We start from the raw sequence: 11,586 nt of genomic DNA, 5'->3' as shown, positions 1-11,586 counted from the left end.
CCGTTGCCAGAAGTTTTGAGGCCGAGTTGGTTCGATGACGTTGTTGTTCGCGAAGAAACACGCTGGCGATCACGAAAGGAAAACAAGGAAGAAGCGGCGTATGGGCGGCGTATATCGCGTGGGATGAACGAGGTTTGGTCAGAGAGTGCTGGTATTTCTGGAAGAGTCGCGAGCCTTCACGTGGTATGCGGCAAAACACCGCGTTTTCCTAACGCGGGTTTACTAATATATATTTTTTTCGTAGCTGGTACGACGTTGCAGGCTTTTGTTTTCTAGAGTGTATATTCGAGTGCTGAAACACATCCTTCGTGGCTTTCTCGCGGTGGTTTCTTTTTCTCGATTTATCAAGCGCGTGAACCGCCAAAGCACCCGCTTCGAGAACTCTTTTTTGTTATCTTATCCGCGCCGCTGGTAGCATAAACGCATCCATGTTGAGAAAGGCTAGGACACGTGGCAATGTTTGAAACTCTGAGTGCGTAAATCGCAACAAGCTACCTTCTCCGCATCGTATAGGAAGCTACATCGTCTTTCTTTTTTCTCTATCTCACTATCCTCTAGACATTCAAGTAGTTTAGGACCAGTGAAAACCAAGTCGCGTGTTGCTGCTTCACGACAACTCTTAAGAGACGTGAAATAACGTTCAAGATGGGCTCCAGTGAAGAGACGTCGCATGTTCGAGCGGCTTGACTAGTTTCCATGGTTGTGAAAGAAAGCTAAGCCTCAGGTGTTAACTTTGAAGGCAAACAAACAAACAAACAAACAAACAAACAAACAAACAAACAAACAAACAAACAAACAAGCAAGCAAGCAAGCAAGCAAGCAAGCAAGCAAACAAACAAGCAAACAAACAAACAAACAAACAAACAAACAAACAACAGACAGACAGACAGACAGACAGACAGACAGACAGACAGACAGACAGACAGACAGACAGACAGACAGACAGACAGACAGACAAAAATATCTCGCAGCTCATGACACTGCAATGCAGGTAGTAGGGACGTTCAGTCATTACCATTCTATAAAATGCGCGTAACGGAAGTGCAGTATGATGAATAAGGGGTGAAATTAACCGCGATCACATGAAATATGCAAGACGTCGGCGCAACTTACAACAACTCACTTGTTCTTGTTTGGAAAATAAGTTAGTGTGCGGATAGACCAGTCATATTGGAACGGTGGCGACATACAAGGGGTGCTCTAGTTGTTCGAAAGCCGCGACAAAATGTGCAAGCGCCCGTTGCACACTTTACCGTCGAAACGTCGCGATACACATTGGCTACAGACGTGCTGACGGAGTGGACTATTGAGATGACAGTGCGCGCGGAGGCTGTGCTATGGCAAATTAGTGTACTTGTAATGTCGCTTCTTCGGTTCTGCTTGTTCAATCTTATGTGATTCTTTCCTGAAGTCCGCGCACAACGTCAGACCAAGTTCAATAGGACAAGTTCCAAGTTGAACTACTGAATCGTGTATAAAACGTGAGGACAAAAAGCAGGGAAACCAGCTAATGATAGCGGCGGTACAGTCATAACTTTATAGGATAACAGGCACCGACAACGAACACAAATTAGGCGTCCTGAGCGCTGCCTCATGCGTCGGTCCAAAAAGAACGAAAACCCACGATATGAGGGATGAGTTGTTCGTTATCAATGACGTTTTCTTTTTGTCAAGTGTGTTACGTTTTCGCGTATCGTAATTAGCGGTGGAATAGTTCGGGGGTCTTCTCCTAATGACTAATCCAATTAGTCGGGCCAGCTCCACCACTCCAACTGACGGAGCCGAAGGCCCCTCACTCATGTAGCGCACACGCTGATGACCCGGGCAAAATTTGAGACGGCACACCGAAAAACCTCAGGCGGGCACTTAAGTGTTTGATGTGAGTGACGACTACAAGAACGAGAGAGCGAGTCGAGAGAGAGAGAGAGAGAGAGAGAGAGAGAGAGAGAGAGAGAGATCAGTTTGTGTCGTCTTCCTTTCAACGAAAAGTCTGCGTGTTACGGATTTGTCTGCTGCCTCGAAATCTATGCACCTCCTGTCGTTATATAAATTTGATTATTTTTTTTTAAAGAAGCTCACTAAACCGAGAAGTGGTGGGATTCGCTTATGATATCTACGAGATGATCGATACACTCAATCGAATGTAGCGCGTGGTACGAGCTACGCAGTTCGTTGTGGGGGCAAACCGCGAGCCTTGGGGGTTAAAGTACACGCGAGGAAAAATTAACCGTCAAAATTTATGTATCATCTTCGCAGTTCTTAACGGGATCGGAAAGACGTTCCTCATTAGAGTGGGAACGATTGTCACGAATTCAAAACACACACACGTGTGCGTGTGCGTGCGTGTGTGTGTGTGTGTGTGTGTGGAGAGAGAGATTTAATTATATGCTTGAGGTAGATAGGTTTGGCGATCGCCTGGAACGCTTCTCTAGATTGAAGCTATAGAACGGTTAATGACGTTGTATTTTTTTTTTCTGATATTTGTCTGAACGGTTGCGTCCGTGAAACCATACGTAACAGAAAGCTGAAGCACTGTGAATACGAGAAATGCTTAGTAACAGTGCTTACAAATTTGTGCGCTACTTCTAAATCGCGAAGTCAGATGACTGTTCTGACTGACGATCAATAATGCGTGTCTTTAAGTTATGTGCACCATTGCTGGGGGGCGCGATAAACAACTATTTTGCGTTCTACATATAGGTGCCGCCATCTTGAACTGCTAAACGAATTTTTGCTTGTTTTTATATGTCTTGACGTGAAATTAACAAGGTCATGAAACATGGTAAGCACCGACCCAATCGTTTCCGGGCATATGCGTCTACCGCTGAGCTGTTCGTTCTTTTTTAACATCACCGTGCGCACACATATATGTGATTGTTGAATGTGTTGTTTTGACTATTATGTTATGTCTTGACTGTTACGCTAAATTGTATATTGTATGTACTTCGGGTTAATTATGATTAGAAATTTGAACCCTATGTATTCCAAGAGCTAAGTAGTAACCTGCGCCTTATTTGTGTGCCAACATCTCCTTACGTCACCTCAATAAAAAAAAATTGTTAGATACGAAACGCAGAAACTAACAGCTCAGTATGGCGGTACCGAAACTCGTCCGTAAAGTAGCCTATAGGAGATGCCGTGGAACGAAGTAAATTGAGGTGGTCTCGAGGAGGGGGGCTATCGTCACCATACTTCTCCCCGCCGTGCATTCGGTGAACGCAACTTTGAGGCTCTATGCTTGCACATGTCGAGGAATCTCGTCCTCGGGGGTGTTGCATGGGCACATGTGAAGAAATTAAATACTCTGTATCAGTTAATACTCAATACTCTATATTATAGAGTCAGCTGTCTAACGCTCCAGGAGGGGGAGGGGGGCAGTGGGGAATAGAGGAGACTGACTCAACTTGCGTTCGTTAATGTTTCGATGGAGCCATCTGGTGTTCTCGGTTAATTACTAAAGCCGCCGCTCATTAGCACAGCTGAAGGGCATTCATAAATTTCCTCCTCGCACCGAATGACTCAGCTGTTTTATTATACCGAGAAAACGAACAAACAAACATTAATCATATTTAATTTTTCTTTTTGCAACAGCCCTGCCTCTTCGATAGCGACAATTACGACATGCATAATGAGGCCGGAACAGAACAACGCATCGCGGCACAGCGCAGGTCTGGGCTTCGGTAATAGAAATGCCAGCTCCCTCGTTATTTTTCTTTTCATTCTTTTCTCCCCCACTCACCTCGAAAACGTCCAGCGAACCCAACTCGCTTGTCGAGCTCACGAGTGCGCTTGCGCGAGAAAGCCACCGCAAAATAACAAGCCCCTCCCCCTCCTTTTTTTCTTCATTTTTTTTCTTTATGGTGGAAATGCCGAACGCCGTCGAACTTCGTCTCTCATCTCTTGGGGTGGAAATTATTTTTCAAAACGGGCCACTGGGTCCTGCAAAGAAATTTATATAAGTAGAGAGAGAAAATAAGCCTTTTTCAAAGTGTCGGACGTACGTTCATTTGAGCGCCGGCCGCAGTCGAACGTGTGGTGACGCCGAACGTGCCTCGGGCCCGCCTTTCAGCAGCGGTTCTTCGCTGACCGCGTAGGAAGAAAGTTCGGCCCGGTTCTTCTGTTATGTGTCCGTTAAAAGTGACGTACTTTGTGTAGTTGAGGATAAGGCAGAATTGTACGTGAACTAAAGGCACACATCGGAAAGAATTCGACGATTTGAACCGATGTCGGGTTTTTAAGATCAATGTTCCCTTGTTGGAAAACTGCGGAGTTTTTGGAGGTGGAACTGAAGGTCATGTTTATTAAGAATGTTAGTATAAATGAAGGCTCTGATCCGAATACTCTGTAAGAATGACTTTAGAAATGTTGACTACTTTCAAGTCGCTAGGTGAAGTGACTTACCGAGTTTGTGTGTAGATATCGAAAAAGGCTTACTCAGTATTCACAGTATCTTTTTACGCACGCTTGAAATGCCGTTAATGAAAAAAAAAGTCGGTTTAATTGAGGTGCTTGTAAATGCGAAATAGGTGCTTCGTTTTTCTTCTCTGCTTTCAGTCATCGATGTGCTGCAGCTGAATGGTTTGAAAGATGCCTCACATACAGTGACCTCCATCCGTCGACATTACGTAATTGTTATAATCCCGTGCGCTTGGAGACAGACGGATATTAGAAACTTTCAAAGGTCGAACTCTCGAATCGACTTTGAATCAAAATAGCAAGAGCGGTTTGATTCGTATTCGAAATTTCGAACTGTCGCACGCCATTCAAGACTTGCTGTATGGTGAGCTAAGTTAGTGAAAGATCGGGGATGGATCGATGAGTCCGACTTCTGTTAAAGCAGCCATTTGAAGCCGACAGATAATAACTTCAAAGACAGCGTCATGATCACACTGACTACGCTCACTTCAGGGCAAAATCATATTTCACGTTTCCCCAATTAACCGGTCACGTGCTTGCTGCGGCCACGCTATCCCCGCAAACTTCTTAACCTCATCTGTCCAGCAAACTTTCAGCTTCACCCAGGCATGCTTGCCTTTTCCGTAATCGAGTCCGTTACTCTTCACGACCGCGATTATCCTGGCTTGCCCCTACATGCCATGCCCATGACCACTTCTTCATTTCAACTCAGACGCCCTTAACGTGCGTTTGTTCCTTGACCACCTGTGATCTTTTCTTGTCCCTTAACGTTACACCTATCATTTTAGTTTTCATGGCTCGCTGTGTCGTCCTCAATTTAAGTTGAACCCTATTTGTAAGCCTCCAGGTTACTGCTCCTTAGGTGAGTACCGTAACATGCAGCTGTTATATACCTTCCTCTTGAGTGATAGTGGTAAACTGCCGTTTATGACCTGAGAATACCTGCCAAATGCACTTCACCCTATTCGTCTTATTCTATAGTTACTTCAGTCTATGGTCCCATGGTTCATGAGACCACATACTTCAGAATTCAGTCTTCAGTCTCACTATTCGGATCTGCGGTTGATATACCCGCCCCAAGCTGTCAGTGTTTCCTTACGACTTTGACTGCCTCGCTACCTATCGGAAAGCTTAGAAGGCGTTGTTTGCAGCTCTTAATTCAAATTTAGTAATTTTGGGAAAAAGAGAAAACGAACTATAAGGTAGACAAAAGAACGAACTCGCTGCCAGTGGGGACCGTACCCGCAACCTCCTCATTACGCGTACGACGCTCTTTCAACTGAGCCACGGAGACAGTCGCTCACCGCGTCCGCTTTCTTGGGTATTTCCGTATGTGTAACTGCAGGAGTGTTAGCCAGCGCCACTCGTAGCCATGGCGGCGAATGCGGAATATTCATTCTGGATTTGCCAGAGGGCGTCATGTATGGCGTAATCTCTTTACAAGCTGGCAGCTAACCCATAAATCCACGCGTGTTACCAAAAGGCATCAATCCCTGCGTGGTCGGGACCCTCGCTAGCCGGTTATTAATTACAGAAACCTTGGAGGACACTTAAGATTCGCATTTAAGAGTGGAATGCGATAGCGTAATCGGACCTTCTTCGAATCGCCTTCCCGTTCGCTTGCCGTGCTCCGTATTTCTCCAGATCACTTGTAGAACATCACTTTGAAGTTGGCGGAAGTGTTGTCGACGCGTGTTGAATTGTCCTTGTTTTCTTCTCTCTCCCTCTGTCTCACTCTCTTTGTGCCACAATATTTATATCTAATGAGTAGAAGATTCCTTTCTTGCACCTCGAGTCACGGCTTTGAGTATACCTGCGTGACGTTCAGAATGAAACCTGAAAAAAAAGAAGGTTAATTCTGCGATACAACATTGATGTCACCGGAGCTAAGATAGTGACGACTGTTTGAAGATAAAAAGGTTTGGGTGTAATTTTTTCCCCCGTAATAAACGACACTTTTCCCCCAAGAATCGGTCACGGTATAATTTAGTGGTGCTTTAGAATGTTCTGAACGAATTAGCTTCATAACTGATATGGCGTGGCAATTGAACGACCATTGAAGAACTATAGAAGGAGGAGGAATAAATTTCATTGATTCTAAACGGGTCGCACTCCCCTTTAGGAATTATAGTGTTCCTGACTATTGCAGGAGATTTGTAGCTGCGATGCAAGCAGTGTCTGTTCTGGTGAATTTACCGATGCATTTGCAGTCACGTAGCCGCACAGTCTTGTCCAACTCGGCTTTCATTTTTAGGTGCAGATCACATTAGGGGCCCGGGCTGTCGTATGCTGTCGCCGCTTGGCGTAACTCAGGCAAAACAAATAGAAAAAAGAAAAGAGGAAGCAAGAGAGAAATAGAAAGAGAGAGAAAGAAAGGGAAAAAATAGAAAGAAAGATAGAAATAAATAGATATAAAGAGAAAAAAAAAGAAAGAATAAATGAAAAAGAGAAAAAGAAATAAAGAGAGGAACAAAGAAAGAGAAAACCGAAGAGAAACAAAGAAGGCTGCCCAGCTCCGCGCTTCCTTCACGCTTAGCACCACGAGTGCGAAGCCGCCTTAAATTTTTCTTTCGCTTTCGCATTTAACTGTCGTTGTCACGTATATCGTTGCGATGCTGGTACCGCCCACTTCTTTGATTGTTTTTAAATGCGAAGCATTTCTTAGCGAACTTCTGCGACTTTGAGCGTATCTATCTACCTATCTATCTAGCCGCCTACGACTTCGTGCTCTCCTGGCCGTTTCGGTGATCGGGTGTATACCAAAATTGGTGTGTCGTAACATGGCCTTATTACGAACATAAATGACAGGTCATATCATGAAAATCATGACACGCATGTCATGAACAGCATGATTTACATTCCACGGCCTTTTGGCTCTTGCGGCCGTTCCCTTAATTTCATATATACCAAAATTGGTGCGGCGTGACAAGAGTTCATGACGAACATAATGACAGGTCCTAACATGCAAATCATGACGCGCATGTCATGTGCAGCATGATTTACGTGACATGGTCTCGGGGCGCTCGCGGCCGTTTAAATGAAGGGATATATACGAAAACTGGTATGACGAGACATTTCTGTATGACGAACATAACTGACACGTGGTAACATGAAAATCATGACATGCATGCCATGTACGACATCATTTACATGCCACGCTCATGGCGCACTCGCGGTCGTTTCGCTAGATTGATATACACCAAAATTGGTATTGTGCGATGTGACTGTATGAAGAACATGAATAACAGGTATTAGCATGAAAACCATGACATCCATGACATGTATGTCATGATTTACATGCCACGCTCATGGTGTATTCGCGGCCATTTCGCTTGCATGATATACACCAAAACTGGTATTGCGCGACACGACCGTATGACGAACGTAAGTGAGAGGTGGTAACTTGAAAATCATGACATGCAAGTCATGTACGACCTGATTTACATGCCACGCTCATGGGGCGCTAGCGGCCGTTTCAGTAGATTGATATACACCAAAATTGGTATTGCGCGATGTGACTGTATGAGGAACATCAATAACAGTTGGTAAGATGAAAACCATGACATGCATGTCATGTATGCCATGATTTACATGCCGCTCATGACGCATTCGCGGCCGCTTCGCTAGCTTGATGTACACCAAAATTGGTATTGCGCGAAGCGACTGTATGACGAACGTAAATGAGACGTGGTAACATGAAAATCATGACATGCATGACATGCACGACATGATTTATATGCTATGCTCATGACGCACTCGTGGCCGTTTCGCTTGCTTGATATACACCAAAATTGGTATTGCGCGACGCGACTGCATGACGAACGTAAATGAGAGGTGGTAACATGGAACATCTTCCTGACAGATTTTTTAGTGGAGACCGGACTGGATAAGCGCCTGTGATAAACCGCCAGGGATTGATTTATATGAAATGTGTTAGTGCATATACTGATAGTAGAAAAGGAAGGTGTGCGGGTGAACAGTTTATGACAGTGTGAACTGCTGCAAGCAAACTGTGTATTGGTATGATTTTTTTTTCGGATTGTTCATGTTTAGGTACCGTTCAGTATTATTCTTTTTTTTTTCGCGACATAACTTCGTGATATGGAGTAGCCGAGGCAATATGGACCTCAACCTCTCCACAGCAAAACAGTTAGAACAGAACAGAAATCATGACATGCAGGTCATGTACGACATGATTTACAAGCCACGCTCATGATACATTCGCGGCCGTTTTCCTAGCTTGATATATACCAAAATTGGTATTGCGCGACGAGACTGTAGGACGAACATGTATAACAGGTGGTAACATGAAAACCGTGACATGATATCATCTATCTCATGATTTGCATGCCGCGTTCATGGTGCATTCGCGGCCGTTTCGCTAGCTTGATATACACCAAAATTGGTATTGCGCGACGCGACTGTATGACGAACGTAAATGAAAGGTGGTAACATGAAAATCATGACATGCATGACATCTACGACATGATTTACATGCCATGCTCATGGCGCACTCGTGGCCGTTTCGCTAGACTGATATGCACCAAAATTGGTATTGCGCAATGTGACTGTATGAAGAACATGAATAACAGGTGGTAACATGAAAACCCTGACATGCATGTCATGTATGTCATGATTTACATGCCACGCTCATGGTGCATTCGCGGCCGTTTCGCTAGCTTGATGTACACCAAAACTGGTATTGCGCGATGTGACTGTATGATGAATATTAGTGACAGGTGGTAACATGAAAAAACATGATATGCATGTCATGTATGGCATGATTTACATGCTATACTCATGGTGCACTCGCGGCCATTTCGCTCGTTTGATATACACCAAAATTGATATTGCGCGATGTGACTGTATGACGAACATAAATGAGAGGTCCTAACATGCGAATCATGTTATGCATGTCATGTACGGTATGATTTACATGCCACTGTCATGGTGCGCTTCCGGCCGTTTTGTTAACTGGATATATACCAAAACTGGTATGGCATGACACGAGTGCGTGATGAACATAAACAACAGGTCATGCATTGTATATACTAGAATATGCGTTCCATCGGCGTGGTGTATACTAGATTGTGCATGCATGCGTGCGTGGCAAACATGCGATATATGGTGGACTAGATGCCATGGCATGAATGTTTTCACTTGGTTCAAAGACAAACAAGGCGATATATGCAGCTCTTTGCTGGCTGCTTCGCATTACATCGATTCCCACAGTGCGTGGGATCTGCCGGATTCTTTTTTGTTCGAATTTTGATCGCTCAGTATTGAACAACAGATCATCGCAATCATCACGTTTCTTTTTTGTTTTTTTTTTGTTTCTTTACAGCGAAGCTCTGTATGGCTGGGCGAAACCGAAATTTGTCCGTCCTGCTAGCGCAAAACCTTCTAGCGTGTATATGCCACACAAATTAGGCAAGCCCCACAACCCACCTCTGCTCCACTAAAAAACGAAAAGGGGAACACACTGGCACCAAACACCAATTGTGATTTCTGGAAAGACGTAACCAATAATTGAGAAATACTTTAGTGAATCGTCGGTATTAACCCAGTGGTAAACTACGGGCCGCGCGTTTCAGCTTCGCTGGTTATAACCGGAGTCCTGGGGCGGTGACTTTTCTTTTTACTATTATAGTGGCAACGGACGTCTCAGTGGAACGCGAACTTGAATGTAATAAGAGCATTTACCTCGGAATGCCAACGTAAAAAAAGAAAAACAAAGTAAAACAAAGTGTAACTGAGGCATGGACGACAAAGTTTGAAGATTGATTGATTGATTGATTGATTGATTGATTGATTGATTGATTGATTGATTGATTGATTGATTGATTGATTGATTGATTGATTGATTGAAATGACTTTATGAGGTTCTGCGGGACGTGCCCTAGCGCGCAGTGGGTGACTGCCACGTCGGGACCACCAGGCCAAGCCTTTCGGCCGCTTCGCGGGCCTGCTGGACAGCCCAAAGCTGGTTAGCCAGGAGGCTTCCAGATGTTACTGAGGGAATCTCAGCACGCGACCTTCGAAACGGAGGCCACCATTTTGTTCCCCAAAAGCGCGGTTTGGGAACTTAATTTCTTTAACCCGGTCGTTTAACCGTTAATAAGCAGCTATACAGATGAGCTCACGCTCGGGCTGCTGCTGTAAACGATTTTTCTTTAATCCATTTAAAAGTGAGGCAGCGCAAATTAGTTTAAACGGCGCAGTGAAATCACAAGTTTACGCTGGTGGTTTGTTACTAGTTTTCAAAAGCATGTTGCGTTGTGGTTAGTATCTGTTTCGCGCTTGCGTAAATCAATCGTGAACCTCTTGCTTCATTAACATCAATATAATATGCCGTGCTCAAAGGCAATTCGATTTCTGTTAACCGTTAATACATCTTTATTGGATCTGATAATTTCGGAGCCGCCGCTATATAGAGCGGGTCTGGAGAACAAATTTGCCGGTCAGACTGCCGCGACTAATTTGACTAATCATCTTTCAACGTCTGCTCTAAGTACATCATTAATCGCATGCATGCTGAAGACGCATGCGCAACTGCCGTACGGGCAAAGAAAATAAGAGATATAATAATTGTTGGGGTTTAACGTGCCAAAACCATGATATTATTATGTAGGATGTGGTAGGGGAGGGCTGCGGAAATTTCGACCCCCTGGGGTTTTAACGTGCACCCAGATATAATTACACGGGTGTCTCTAGCCTTTCGCCTCCGTCGGAAGACGCTACTTCACAGACTTTTACTGGAAGTACAGTATAAAAACAGTTTCCTGCACAAGATACACCGATCCAACTCACCGGAATGCCACTGTGGTCATGAAGATGAGAATGCTGGGCACATCCTTTTGGAATGCGTACAGCATGCAAATGAAAGAAAAAACTTAGATAAGAAACTAGCAAGTTTCGACAGACGCCCTCTGAGATTACAAAAATTACTTGGACCGTGGCCTGAAAAGCATCTTCACCAAAAGGCGAACGTCTTCCTAAAATACTTCTTAGTGGGCACTGGACTAGATAAGCGCTTGTGATTAACAGCTAGATGTTACTATATACGAAATGATGTGTTAATCCGTTTACTGTGGGCAGAGCTTGGACAGAAACGTGTGTGTGCGTACGCCCTATTTCAATGTGAACTCCTGCAAGCGAACTGTACATTAC

Source organism: Rhipicephalus sanguineus, chromosome 6, assembly GCF_013339695.2.
Source record: "Rhipicephalus sanguineus isolate Rsan-2018 chromosome 6, BIME_Rsan_1.4, whole genome shotgun sequence".
Taxonomy (NCBI): Eukaryota; Metazoa; Arthropoda; class Arachnida; order Ixodida; family Ixodidae; genus Rhipicephalus; species Rhipicephalus sanguineus.
The sequence above is the reverse complement of the archived record's forward strand: the minus strand, read 5'-3'. Positions refer to the sequence as shown.